Raw genomic sequence first — 15,662 nt, forward strand, 5'->3', positions numbered from 1 at the left:
TAGATTTGAAATGCCCATTGGACATCCAAATAAAGATGGTAAGTAGGCTTAAAAGTCAGGTCCAGACTAGTGACATAAATTTTGGAGTCAACCGCATGTTTAAAGCTATCAGACTGGACGAGAACATGTACAGTAATGGGTGTGAGTGTACCTAGAAAAGAGAGGTCAGAGAGAAAAGGAGTCATCAAAGGATTAGCCAGAGTGGTAGTAGGAAAAGTAGAAGTATGGTTACATGAAAATCAAGCAAGAAAGTATTTCAAAGAGGAGAGAGTTATGAATTGTGTTAAATACTACTCAGAGGTAAAGTAAAATTGATTAATGTGTTAGTAATGTGGAGGTCATTGGTAATCTTGGCAGTTTTAGTGAAGTCGAGCTTGATTGGAGGGATTAAGGGAGAGAATCAGGGGAAAGTGGACACAGCTATTTCTACAGGTGTAAGAAACTCAAGAAATTATACTTTAAAAGAAGATAAGTGGGGCAGTTAGTAGAGGAGGAAGTAGGTCAACAGAAGGTTTTTTTTTTTAGATTTAAGAATTAATAGCATCTTTAAATAATTATAGAAAGATTTGGGATAGGGGAAATGATGATGCAGAAGAGAAGAGAGACATTTTTTGTAGAATGTCTTGTAATAGGCAAGAGGGATGGAATTTAGTAGGTAAGTGAAAGAGTTAGGCCTTAGGTAGGAAAATAGACATTTCTGACATAGATGGTAAGTGGATGGGAGTTTGTAGAAGTTTTGGTTTCGTTGTTTCATTTTTTTCAGTGAAGTAGGAATTAAGATCGTCTACTGAGAATGAGGATGGGAGAGAAAGAGTTGGAGGTTGTGGAGAGAAGAGTAGATAAGAAAGGTTCAAAATAGGATAGTGAACAGACTATGAAAACTACTAACACATGGATAAAACAAGTTTTAGAGTTGTCTGTAAATAACAATTGTCGTGTAGTATAATTCGAATTCCTTTATGGTAGGGATTGTTTTTGTGGGAAAGGTTAGCCAAGAAAAAATAGAAATGCTATAACATTAGAGAAATTATTATGTTCCTCCTTTGATTTGTGTGAGTATGACTATACTCTGAAAACTGGCTGGGGGCTTGGGATTTCTAGCTTCTGATCTCTTTTTGAAACTTTATAAATAGTCTCCTGAGCAAGCAGTTTTGGAGGATCATTATTCCTAAAAATGTGACATTTCACATTTGAAGCTAGATATTTTAAAATATTTTAAAATAAAATAAGACTAGTGTATTAGTTAACACTAGCTACTCTGGCATTTACTTCTCACTCATCTAAAGTCCAATATATATGTTTCTACTTAATGAGCACCATTCCTCCAGGCAGTGATTCAGAAACCCTGGCTCCTTCAAACTTCTGCCATCTTCAACAACTGGCTTCCAAGGTTGCAAAAAGGAAACACCATGGAGGATCTGTGAGGAAAGTTTTTAATGACGTAGGCATGAAAGAGATGTATATCAATTCTACCCACATTTCACTTTCTAGAACCAAGTCATGTGACTGCACCTAACCAAGAGAGACCACGACACCATATTCTAGTTATCTCTCAGGAGATCAGGGAAAAAGTTTAGGTGAACAACTAGTTGGCCTTTCACTATTAGTTCACACTCTTTAAATTTTCAAATGTTGTTCCTCCCTGCTTTTAATTAAAACAAGATGTATTAGTCTGTTTCTGTCACTTATAACAAAATACCTGGAACTGACTGATTTATAAAGAAAAACAAAATTTATTGCTTACAGTTTTGGAAGCTAGGAAGTCCACAGTCCAGGGAACACATCTGGTGAAGGATTTCTTTGTTGGTGGCTTCAGTGATAGCAGGATATTGCATTGTGAAAATGGTGGAGCAGAGAGAGCAAGAGAAAGAGAAAGACAGAATCTCCTCTTCTTTTAAAACCCTCAGAACCACGCCCCTGACCACCATTTTTAAACCTTTTACTATGGCATGGTTGTACAATCTAATTACCTCTTCAAGGCTCTACCTTTCAATTACCATAATAGGATTTCCCATTCTCTTAACAATCACAGTACGGGCTAAGTTTCTAATACATAAAACTTGGGGGACACAATTCATGTTTCAGTGAGTTTTGGGGGTGTCAGGAAAGTGGAGTTAGTACTTAGACACTCTCCCCTCATATCTGGCTGGGTATGACTCAGCACATCCATTGTAAACAAATTGTGTAAGAGTAGAGTTAGTGTATGTGTGCACCTGTGTACCCCTTGGCCCATTGCTGCTATTGTATGTACTTTTTCAGTATGGAGGGCAGCTGCTCTGAATGGCTGGTCTGCAGAGCTCGCATCTAAAAATAAAGCACGTCCACTTTGCCGATGCTCAGTTCTTCTTTCAACTACCTGGCTCAGGACCTGCACAGAACAGGGCAGAGGGGTCTATGATCCAGCCCATGGGGGGACATAATTCAATCCACTATATTCCACCCCTGCCCCCCCAAAAAACTTATGTCCTTTTCACATATACATTCACTTCATTCCCAAAGTCTTGTTTCAACTCAAAAGTCCAAAGTTCAAAGTTCCACCTGTGAATTAAAAACAAGTTATCTACTTCCAAGATACAATGGTGGGACAAGCATAGGGTGCATATTCCTGTTCAAAAAGGGAGAAATAGGCCAAAAGAAGGTGTAGGTCCAAAACCCAGCAGGGCAGGCTTTAAATTTCAAAGCTGGCAAATCAGGTACCTTGACTCCGTGTTCATACTCCTCTGAACGCTGGTGTGAGGGTCCTCAGGTCCTTAGGCAGCTCTGTTTCTATAACTTTCCTAGTCTCACATGATGCTTTTGCTCTCCCAGGCTGGCATTGCATGCTGGTAGCTCCCCAAGTGTGGGGTCTCCATGGCAGACCCATTCTCAAGGCTCCACTAGGCATGACACTCATGGGGTTTCTCTGCTGCAACTCTAACCCCACATTTCTGCTTGGCATTGTCTAGGTGGCTCTGCCCCTGAGAAAGATCTCTTCCTGGGCCCCCAGACTTTTCTACACACCCTTTGAAATTAGGGTGGAGGCTCCCAAGCCTCCACAGCTCTGGCATTCTCCCAGCCTGAAGACTTAACACCATGTGGATGCCAGTAAGGCTTCCTGCATGTATCTTCCAAAGCTGCAGGTCCAGCCACAGCTGGGACCAATGTAGCCATGGATGGAGCAGCCAAAGCAGCTGGGGTGCTGGTGTGGGAAGCAGCTTCCCAAGATGGCCCGGTCAGTGAGCCCACGGAGGGCACCTCAGGCCTGTTCTCCAAGACCATTCTGTCTCCTTAGCCCTTTGGGCCTGAAATGGAAGGGTTGGCCCCAGGGACTTCTGCAATGGCTTCAGGGCCTTTCCCCCTTTCTCTTGATAATTCTGTTCTTTTGTGTTAATCTTAGTACCATTGAATTTTTCTTCTAAAAGTGCTCTCTGCTTCTGTACCACATGGTCAGGCTGCAAATTTTCCAAATCTTTACACTCTGCTTCCCTTTTAAATTCTGGCTTTATGTCATGCCTTTGCCACCATAACTCAGCATAGGCTATTGCAGGCAGCCATACAGCTTCCTGAATGCTTTGCTGCTTAGAAATTTCTTCCACCAAATACTCTGGCTCACAACTCTTAAATTCCAACTTTTGCAAAGTCCTAGGGCATGGACACAATGCAGTCAAGTTCCTTGCCAGTTCACAGCAAGGTTGATCTTTGCCCCAGTTTCCAATAAATTCTTTCTTATTTACAACTGAGATCTTCTCAGAATGGCCTTTACTGTCCATATTTCTATCAACATTCTGCTCACCACCATTTAACAAGTCTCTAAAATATTCCAAACTTTCCCTGGTTTTCTTGTCTTCTAAACTTTCTCTAGCCTGCTTCTTCAAATTCTTCCAGCCTTTCTTCAACACCCAGTTCCAAAGCTGATTCCACGTTTTCAACTATTTGTTATAAGCAACACCCCACTTCTCTGGTACCAATTTTCTGTATTACAAGATGAGTTAGTTAAGCCTATTATATTTTGAAAGATTACTTTTCCTTGTTGTTCCTTGATCATGCTGAACTTCCGCTGTTTTCCTAGCACTTCTGATTTCCCTTACACTGCTCTTTTGCTTCCCATGGCATGTGTCATCTTCTAACATACTCTATACTTTATTAGTATGTTTATTATTCATTGTCTCCCCCACTAGAATGTAAACTTGCAGAATGACAGGGATTTTTGTCTGTTTTGTTTATTAAGGCATTCCAAGTGGATAGAATAATGCCTGGCCCATGGTAGATACTCAATATTTGTTGAATTGAGTAAATACAATATTAATACATATTCAGGAAAGACATATACCATCTTGTAGAGGATTCTCAGAGCATATGTACTTCACAAGGTCTGGTTTTCCAAAGCCTTGCAGTTTCAAATATTGACCTTGTGGGGGACTGGAAATTTTCCTCAGGCTATAAAGTCTCTGGTGTAAGATAAAGATTTGTGGCACAGCAAGGTTGCTGGCTCAAGGGCAGACTAGTTACTGATTGTTATGTAAAGATACTGAGAAATTGCTGTAATATCACTTAATTGTCTACTGGAATGTCATCTGGCTTGTTTCACTGAAAGTTACCAGCCTGTATTGTTAAACTATAATCCCACCTGTGTTCTCTTCCTGTAACTTCCTGGTCTGGAAAATAAATACAGGAAGAGAACCCCAATTTGGGGTTAATTTCTCAAGGAAGGGATGCCTCTCATTTGAGGGTTCCAGCAGGAGATTAACCACTTCAGAATCTCTCACTGATCAGAAGAGATGGGCTTTGAGTAATCCTTTGCATCTCTGTCACCCAGGGAAAGTGGTGTGACAAATCCATGAGTGGCAAAGCAACACCATCTTGGTGATTTTTACAATAAGTAAAGTTTCAGAACTGCAACGTTGAGTGTGTGATTTAAAAATAATATAAGATCAAATACTTGAAATTGGAAAATCATGAAATTTTCTAAAAGGATATTATAAAAGTAGCCTTCTACTTAACTGTTCTTCTTTGAGCTGCTAGGGAGTTCAATTTTGACCAAGTCTATAATGTAATGTTTTTACTTTTAAACAACTACTCCTAAAAAAATCTCTAGTATTAATGGACAATTGGCAAATTTATAATTTGATTATTTAATTATGAAAAAATGCTAAGCTAATTACAAATTATTAGTTTATGGCTTTTAAAAAATTGAGTGCATTTTAGAGATTATTATAGAAAGAAGCTTTTTATCACAGCCCATTTTTAGGTTGGTAGGAAACTTTTCCTGCCTTTTAGTCACTCTTTGTAGTATTGGCTTAATCTTATTGATGAGTTTGGGATAAACTGGGCATTTGGGACCCAGATTCTTATTCTTTGTCTCTCTCTTAGGTATGGAGCTTTCTTCAGGGACAATATAATCTGCTACATGCTGTAAGTTTTACAGGGCATGTGGAAAGGTGGGTCCTATTGTGCGAGGATAAATTTAATTCAGGAGAATATTAGAAAATCCCAGCATTTTGATGAATAAGCTGGATACTTTGAGAAGGAAATATAGTGGCATTCAGAGGAACTAAATAACATACTAATATTGAACCTCTGATTTAGCTTTGGTGGCACTATTCTGGACAAAACCATATAGGAGTTTTCACTTGGTGGGTCATTGAAGTCTATGGTAGCCTTAATTTTACATGAATTACTATCTTATAGAAACAGGTTGCAGGTTCTGGGTTATAAGTGAATAGTGCATAAGTTTTTTTCTGAAGCAAAAAGGAGTGCCTTAATATGTATGCAGGCTATAGACTTCAAAAGAGGCATGAGCTGAGGGGGACTCAGCCAAATAAGGCTGTGATAAAAACAAATGTGAGCCACACTAGACTGGGCAAGAATGTGACACTCAGTCAGAGGTCATATTTTGGATATATTTTGATAGTGGAACCAAAAAGATTTTCTGGAGATAAAGATGAGATGAGGGAAAGAGAAGGTGCAAGGTTGGGTTTTGAAGTACTGTTTTAGGCAAATATAATATTAGAGATATCTTAGATATCCAAGTGGAGATATTGAGTAGGCCATTAGACAAGTGAATGTTGAGTTCTACAGAAGGGTTGGTATTTAGTAATCATTGGCATATAGATGCCATTTAAAGTACATGATTGAATGCACTCTCTTTACAGATATTAAATGTGTAGTTATAGAAGAGAAAGGAGTTATTACTGAGCCTTGAGACACCAGAACATTTGACAGTGAAGCATTAAAGGTGGAGCCACAAATAGACTAAGAAGGAGAGACTGGTGGAGGATGAAAAAAAACCAGGAGTGTAAGGGATCATGGAAGCCTAGAGAACAAAGTGACTCAAATAGATGGTAGTATTTTCCTCTGTCAAATTTTGTTGAGTGGCAATACCTGAAAGCAGAAAATAAATTATTGGATTTGGGATTTTCTGTATTATACACATAATCTCTGCCCTCAATGACTTACAGCCAAGTAGCAAATATTTTATCTGTAAACAAATGAATCACTTATAATTAAGTAATTTGACAATATACATGTGTAAGAACTACAGAGAAGTGAATAATAATTCCATGTCATTTGTTCAGGCATCACAGAAGGCCTTCTGGGAGGGATGGGTTTTGGACATAAGTAGGAGTGCTATAGGTGTACAAGAAGGACAAGAGAAAATAGACAGAAGAAATAGCAATATAAAGGATGAGGCTAAGAGTAGTTAGAAGAACCAAGCCATGGTCTTTTTGTGTAGGCTTTTTTGGTATGGAAAATGGAGTAGGGTTTATGCAAAGAAAATCAGACAGTATTCAGATCCTTGTACTGGCCAGCTGTCAAAAAAAAAAAAAAAAAAGAAGAAGAAGAAAAAGAAAAAAAAAATCAGACTTTATTATTTAAAATAAGGCATTTTGAAATTTAAATTTTACGAAAGATTATAAAATATAAAGTCTCCTAACTCTGTCATCTATTTCTCCAGTTGAGAAAAAGAATTTTGTTTTAGGAAGATCACAAAGGGTAATTGGAAGAAGATAATGCTACTGTAGCTATTGAAAGAGTCCAGTTAAGAGATGGGAAAATTTCTTAGATTGAAAGTTTAATTTCCAGAATTTTGGATTAAATCTAATACCTGTCCTAAGAAAAATACCCATAACTTCATCATTCTAGCGGTAATTAAAATGTCTCTGACTTCATGTAAATGTAAATTAATGATGTCAAAGAGCAAGTTGCTTTGGTTGATATAAAGGTTAGAAATAAATGATTCATAATTCAGCTAACCCAAATTCAGTATAATTAATAGTCCACAGGCTATAATAGTACATCAAGAGCTTTAATCAGTGACAGGTCAACCATGGGTTAGAAATAGAAAATGACAAACAAAAGACAGATAAGATTTAACATTACTTAAGTTATGAGATCATAGAGTTTAGATCTAGAGAGAACTGAAAAGATCATTTAATTTTAACAGTAATTTGAGGCCTATAAAAGCAATCAATTAAAAGAAAGCTTTAAAAATGATTTTTAATATCTGTATTCATATACATAATTTACACCAATGCATAAAAATATGATGATATAAAATCTTGGTGTCCTTTTTTATTTCCTTTTGCTTTCTCCCTCACCCTGTCCCTTCCCTTTTCTGCACACATCAACATCCCCCTTTGCCAAACCCCCCTCTTCTAGGTAAACCTTGACAAGAAACTAGGGTTTATCTTTGTCTATTTTTCTCCATGACAGATAGATATAGATATAATGTGTGTAGTTATATTTTTATGGGCCCAGCACGCTTCCGCTGCGCCACTCTGCTGTGTGTGTAGTTATATTTTTATATATACATGTATAAACACAGGATTTTCTGGTCATGGTTAAATTACAAAAGTGGGATACTGTTATACACGTGTTTCAGAGTCTTGCTTTACTCACTGTCCCATGAAATCTCTCTAAAACATGTGGCTTGGTTCCAGTTCACTCTTTTTAATGGCTGAACAATATTTCATGGATGTACTATAATTCAGTTATTTCTCTATTAAAGGGTGAGAATTTTGATTACCTATATCCAATATTCTATTCTTCCAGGCACATGAGCATCACTCCTCCCTCAGTGATGCTATATGATAAGTTCTGGCAAATACATTTTAGGTAGAAGTGATGTGCATTAATTACTTCTGCAGTGTGAGACTCTCCACCCTCTTCTGCTGCAGCAATTTGTGATATTGCAGATGATGAAACCTCTGTCATCCTCAGTCCCTGAGTAAAAATTACATGAAACAAAGCTCCCCTATTAACCCATCATGGTCATGTAGTATGAGTAAAAACTAAGACTTTGAGGTGTTAAGCCCCTGTGAGTTTGGGGTTGTCATTGTTGGCACAACCTACTCTATCCTAACTCATGCAATAGAATTCTTTTTGTTTCCAGTGTTTTGCACTATGGACAATGCTAATGTTAGTTCTTTTATTTCTAAGGTTAAATACCCAATTTTGGAATTTATGGGTCTATGGCTATATATTTTAAAAATTTTAATAGATGTTGCCTAAGAGTACGAGTAAAAATATGTAATTACTAGCATGGAAAAACATGTTAAATGTATAAATCATTATGTAAATAAAAATATAAATACATTCTATAAACATTATGTTCTTATAAAACTACTAACAAAGTGATATAAACTGTAGTGCAATTTGTCTAATTGTTTCAATTATTCTCAATTTATTTTTTAATTTTTAAAAATTGTTGCTGTGTTATTTGCTTGATATGGCTATCTGTAGTTAAAAGAAGCCTCTGTCTGTGCTATGATTTGTCAAAGGAAAATGCATCACATTTTTTCAATGACCTTTTTGTAAATTGATAGTCTTTAAATGACCTATAGCCTCAAGAAGTAGAGAATTTCTCTTTTCACCAACAATATTGTTCATAGAGCTGAATCCTCTGTCAGCTTTTATTAAATTAGCAATGGTTACATTAAAAGTTTTCTAGTCCTTATAATAGTATCTGAGATTTTTATATATTCTGTTTTTCATCTAAATCACAAATATAGTTTATTGGACTACCATATTTAACTAAGTGAAAACTAAATCTTCAGACCAAACTCAGCTGATATGATGTGTCAGTTGACAGTATGGGGTTTGATGTCTGCCTGAGTTTGTAATCCTACCTTTTCCATTTAAATTCTGAATAACTTTGCTGTGGCTAAGCTTTCTCATCTGTAAGAATGGGATGATTATGATAACTAGAGGAAATGAGTTAATACACATTTTGAAAGGTGTCTTACTTGAAGTAAGTGTTAACAAGTGTTATATTTCATTTTTATTAATAAAATAAATGTTGTAACTGCCCATGAAAGGTGGGCTCTTAGTTGAGTTTTCATGAATTTGATTCATTATATGAAGGTGAAGATTTAACAAGGCGAATGAAAAAGGAGAACCAGTCCTCTGTAAGTTCTCTAGTTTTGGATTGATCCTAGGGGCTCTCTCCATCCTGAGAAACTTCCTTCCTTTTCTGGAAGTACCTGAAATGTAAGCAGAACCCAAATTACCAGACTGGTGCCTGCAGTAGCTGTTATTACTACCCACCTGCTTCTCTCAGGTTCTGTAAAAACTGAAGTAACTTGGAAGCTGCATTTCCTACAAATGGACACATTAGGGCTGTCACAACTCTGGCCAGACATAGGTAACCATCGTATATGAAGGGCCAGATATGAATAGAACACTGATATACTGGTTCCAGCTCCACTGATGGAGTGCTCTCTGCCTTGCTAAGGTGTACATCTGCTTTGGAGGAATTGGGAGATCGTGTCTGTCCATGGGAGCTGGCAGGCCAGAAGGCAGACGAGCCCAAGGATGGCCCCTTGGAAGTACCCATGTACGGCTCTCAGGAACTAGGAAGGGGTTGAGTGTGGCATGATCTGAACCTTCAGTAATGCTGTGGCAGGGGGAATCAGTGGTGTGATTTTCATCTAATGAATTTGTATCCTGAAACCTTGATAAAGTCACATTAGTTTAGGAGCATTTTTGTAGATTTCTTAGGATTTTCCATGTAGAGGATCATGTTATCTGTAGACAAAGACATTTTTACTTGTTCCTCTTCAATCTATATGCTTTTTATTGTCTTACTGTGCATGCACACTAGTAACTCAAGTACAGTGTTGTATACAAGTGGTGAGAGTGGACATGCTTGCCTTTTACCCAGTTATTTCATCTTTAGGTATGATGTTAGGTATCTTTTATCAGGTTAAGGAAGTTTCTGTCCATTACTAGTTTGCTGAAATTTTTATCATGAATGAATGCTGAGTTTCATCATGCTTTTTCTGCACATTTTGAAATGAACACATGGTATTTCCTTTGTAGTCTGTTAATAAGTTGAATTACATAGATTGTTTTTTTTAAGAATAATAATTCCAATTTATTAATTTATAATGAGAAACAGGGCTATTTCGTAGACCAGCCACTTCTGTTCACTGATCATTGCATTCTTTCCTGATAGACAAGTCTATACGGGAAGCAACATTACAATGAGAAATTTGCTTGGTAAGCATGAAAACAAAGGAAAGAGTGTGAACTGAATGACTTTAATAACTTTGTCACCAACCTATAATAGCTAATAATAAAAATAGCCACTGGTATTGAGCTCTTACTACATGCTAGGCATTGTGCTAATTTACATGAATTTTCATTTATACATGATAAAACTATTTTATAGAAGAGGATATGAAGATCAGAGAGGTTAAGTGACTTTATATGAGATCATAGAGTTGATAAGTGATAGAACCAGTATTTAGCCAGAGGTCATTTTGAATCTAAGATTCATGTGCCTTGTACCTTTACTGAAGGGTATACTTGGAGGACCTTTCCCTCCAGTAATGCTGTAGCCATTTTGTTGGTATAGATCTTTCTGATTCTCTTTCTTTTTTAAAAATTTATTTATTTATTTATTATGAATATTCATGAATACAAGGTTGATTGTCCCCTCTCCTGCCCATGATGTGGGGGCAGATTCATATTGGGGACATATCCATTACCAGAAATTGCTTTTGTACCCTTTGTCCCCTTCCAATGATCCCCCAACCTCCCTCCCTCTCCCCCTCCCCCTCTCCCCTCAACTTCAATTCGTAGCCCTAGGAATGTTCCCTCCCTTTTCTGGATCATGGGACTACTGTGGTCTTTCTTTCCTGCCTTCCTTTCTCTCTTAGCTCCCTCATATGAGTGAGCACTTGAGGTATTTATCCCTCTGTACTTTGCTTGTTTCACTCAACATAAGTTTATCCAGGTTAATCCATGTTGTTGCAAATGGGAGTATTTCATTCTTTTTTATGGCAGAGTAGTATTCCATTGTGTATATATACCACAGTTTCCTTATCCAATCATCTATTGATGGACATTTAGGTTGGTTCCATATCTTGGCTATTGTAAACAGAGCTGAAATAAACATGGGAGTTTAGGTTTCTCTTCGACATGATGATTTCCATTCCTCTGGAAATATACCCAGAAGAGGGATTGCTGGATCATATGGAAGACCTACCTGTAGTTATTTGAGAAACCTCCAAATTGTTTTCCAAAGTGGTTGTACTAATTTTCATTCCCACCAACAGTGCAGTAGTGTTCCCTTCTCTTCACACCTTCACCAGCATTTGTTATTCACCATCTTTTTATCATAGCCAGTCTAACTGGAGTGAGGTGTTATCTCAACGTGGTTTTAATTTGCATTTTCCTGATGACTAGTGATGTTGAGCATTTTTTTCATGTATCTGTTGGCCATTTGTATGTCTTCCTTTGAAAAATGTCTATTCAGCTCCTTTGCCCATTCCTTAATTGGGTCATTTAGTTTTTTACTGTATAATTTCTTGAGTCCTATGTATATTCTGGATATTAGTCCCTTGTTGGATGCATATTTGGCAAAAATTTTCTCCCACTCTGTAGGTTGTCTTTTCATGCTGTTGATTGTTTCTTTTGCTGTGCAGAAACTTTTAAATTTGATATAGTCCCATTTGTTTGTTTTTTCTTTTGCTGCTTGTGCTTTTGGGCTCATGTTCATAAAGCCTGTGCCCTGACCTAACTGCTGAAGTGTTTCACCTCTATTTTCCCTTAGTAATTTTACAGTTATGGGTCTTATACCTAGGTTTTTAATCCATTTTGAGTTGATTTTAGTGTGTGGTAAGAGATGCATATCTAGTTTCATTCTTCTGCATATGGACATCCAGTTTTCCCAGCACCACTTGTTGAAGAGGCAATCTTTTCCCCAATGTAGATTTTTGTTGCCTTTGTCTAATATCAGATGGCTATAGCCTGAGGAGTGATTTCTGGATTCTCTATTCTACTCCACTGGCTGAATGTCTATTTTTATACCAGTACCATGCTGTTTTGATTATAACAGCTTTGTAGTATAATTTGAAGTCAGGCAGAGTTATGCCTCTGGCTTTGTTTTTTTTTTTTGCTCAGGATTGCTTTGGCTATTTGGGGTCTTTTGTTTTTCCCTATGAAAGGTAAGATTGTTTTTTCCATTTCTGTGAAGAATGTCATTGGTATTTTGATGGGGATTGCATTGAATCTGTAGATTGCTTTGGGTAGTATAGACATTTTCACAATGTTAATTCTTCCAATCCAAGAGCATGGAATATCTTTCCACTATTTGTGTCTTCTTTAATTTCTTTCAGAAGTGGTTTGTAATTCTCATTGTAGAGGTCTTTAACCTCCTTGGTTAAATTGATCCCAAGGTATTGTATTTTTTTTGGTGACAATTGTAAATGGGCTTACTTTATTTCTCTTTCTGTTAATTCATTATTTGAGTATATAAATGCTACTGATTTCTGGTCATTTATTTTGTATCCTGAAATGTTACTGAAGTTATTAACCAGCTCTAGGAGTTTTTTTGATAGAGTCTTTGGGTTTTTCTATATATAGTATCATGTCATCTGCAAATAGGCAAAGTTTGACTTTATCTTCTCCAATCTGGATTCCCTTTATTTCTTTCTCTTGCCTGATTGCTCTAGCTAGTACCTCCAGCACTATGTTGAATAAAAGTGGTGAGAGTGGACATCCTTGTCTTGTTCCTGTCCTTAAGGGGAAGGCCTTCAATTTTTCCCTATTCAGAGTAATACTGGCGGTGGGCTTGTCATAAATGGCTTTTATTATGTTATTTTCCTTCTATACCTAATTTGTTGAGAGTCTTCATCATGAAGGAATGTTGAATTTTGTCAAATGCTTTTTCAGCATCTATTGAGATAATCATATGGTCTTTGTCCTTGAGCTTGTTGATGTGATGTATCACATTTATTGACTTTCGTATGATGAACCATCCTTGTATCCCTGGGATGAATCCCACTTCATCATAGTGTATAATTTTTTAAATATGTTGCCATATTCTAATTGCTAATATTTTGTTGAGAATTTTAGCATCTAGGTTCATCAAGGATATTAGTGATTTTTTTTTTTGTTGTGTCTTTATCTGGTTTTGGTATCAGAGTTATGCTGGCCTCATAGAATGAGTTTGGGAGAGTAGAGTCTCTTTCAATTGTTTGGAACAGTTTCATGAGAATTGGTATTAACTCCTCTTTAAAAGTTTGATAGAATTCAGCTGTAAAGCCATGCAGATGCGGGCTTTTTTTTGTTGGAAGATTGCTAATTACCGCTTCAATCTCCTTGCTTGTTATTGGTCTGTTCAGGTTTTCTATGTCTTCTTGGTTCAGTCTTGGTAATTTATGTCTAGAAACTTATCCATATCTTCCAGATTTTCAAATTTGTTGTCATACAGTTGTTTATAATAGTCTCTAGTGATTCTTTGTATTTCTGTGGTGTCAGTTGTAATGTCTCCCTCTTCATATCTGATTTTTGTTATTTGGGTCTTCTCTCTTCTTTTTTCGTTAATCTGGCTAATGGTGTGTCTATTTTGTTTATCTTCTCGAAAAATCAACTTTTAGTTTTGTTAATCTTTTCTATTGCTTTTTGGGTCTCTATTTCATTTAGTTCTGCTCTGATCTTAATTATTTCTTTCCATCTATGCCTTTAGGTTTGGATTGGTTGTTGTTTTTCAAGTTCTTTGAGGTGTAGTCGTTTATTTTGAGGCTTTCCATTTTTTGATATAAGCATTTACTGCAATAAATTTTCCTCTTAGTACTGCTTTTGCAGTACTCCACAAGTTTTGGTATGATGTATCTTTATATTCATTAGTTTCTAGAAATTTTTTGATTTCCTGTTTATTTTCTTCCTGGACCCATAGGTCATTCAGGAGCCTATTATTTATTTTCCATGTATTTGTATCTTCCAGTGATTTGCTTATTGTTTATCTCCAGTTTTACTCCATCATGGTCTGAAAAGATTGTTGGAATGATTTTAAATTTTAAAAATTTGCTGAGACTAGATTTGTGACCTAATATGTAGTCTATCCTGGCAAATGTACCATGAGCTGATGAGAAGAAAGTGTATTCTTTAGCTGTTGGGTGAAATGTTCTGTACATATCTGCCAAGTCCAGTTGGTCTAGGGTGTAGATTAAATCCTGTGTCTCTTTGTTGACTTGTTGCCTGGAAGTCCTGTCCCATACTGAGAGAGAGATGTTCAGATCACCCATTATTAGTGTATTAGGACCTATCTCCTTCTTTAGGTCTAAGAGTGTTTGCTTGAGATATCTGGGTGCTCCAGTATTGGGTGAATACATGTTTACAATTGTTATGTCTTCTAGTTGGATAGTTCCCTTTATCATTATATAATGGCCTTCTTTGTCTTTTTCAATGTTTTTTTGGTTTAAAGTCTATTTTGTCCAATATAAGAATGGCTACTCCTGCTCGTTTTTGGTTTCCATTTGCATGGTATATCTTTTCCCATCCCTTCACTTTTAGTCTATGAGTGTCTTTACAGGTGAGGTGGGTCTCTTGAAGAGAGCATAGACTTGGGTCTATTTTTTTAATCGAGTCAGTTAGTCTGTGTCTTTTTTTTTTTTTTTTTTGGTCGTTTTTTTTTTCATGACTGGCACTCAGCCAGTGAGTGCACCGGTCAGTCCTATATAGGATCCGAACCCGCGGCGGGAGCGTCGCCGCGCTCCCAGCGCAGCACTCTACCAAGTGCGCCACGGGCTCGGCCCTAGTCTGTGTCTTTTGAATGGGAAGTTTAGTCCATTCACGTTTAGAGTAGTTATTGAGAAGTGTTTAATTCCTGTCATTTAATTGCTATGTAGGTGGTTTAAATATCTTTTGATCATTATTTCCCCTTTTATTTCTCTTCTTCAATGTGAGTTGGGGATTTAAGGTAGAATGGTTGACCTTCTTTCCCTTTCTTTCTGGCATTTTTGTTTTAACTGTGGGTTTTGCTCTTTCCTGTGTATTCATGATGATGGTCACCATTATTCAGAATCAGGATGAATGAGTCCCTTGTGGTGGTGGTGTGGTGGTGAACTCTCACAACATTTGTTTGTCTGGGAAATACACTATTTCTCCCTCATTTCTGAAGGAGAGCTTTGCTGGGTAAAGAATTCTTGGCTGGCAGTTTTTTTCTTTTAGTATTTTGAATATATTGTTCCACTTTCTTCTGGCCTGTAGGGTTTTGGTTGAGAAGTCTGCTGTTAGTTTGATGCGGGTTCCCCTATAAGTGACCTGATGCTTTTCTCTTGCTGCTTGTAAATTCTCTCTTTGTCTTTGAGCCTTGCAAATTTAACTATAATATGTCTTGGGGAGGATCTTTTTGGGTTGAATGTGTTTGGGAAACTTTGAGCTTCCTGGATCTG

Source organism: Cynocephalus volans, chromosome 8 (genome assembly GCF_027409185.1).
Source record: "Cynocephalus volans isolate mCynVol1 chromosome 8, mCynVol1.pri, whole genome shotgun sequence".
NCBI lineage: Eukaryota > Metazoa > Chordata > Mammalia > Dermoptera > Cynocephalidae > Cynocephalus > Cynocephalus volans.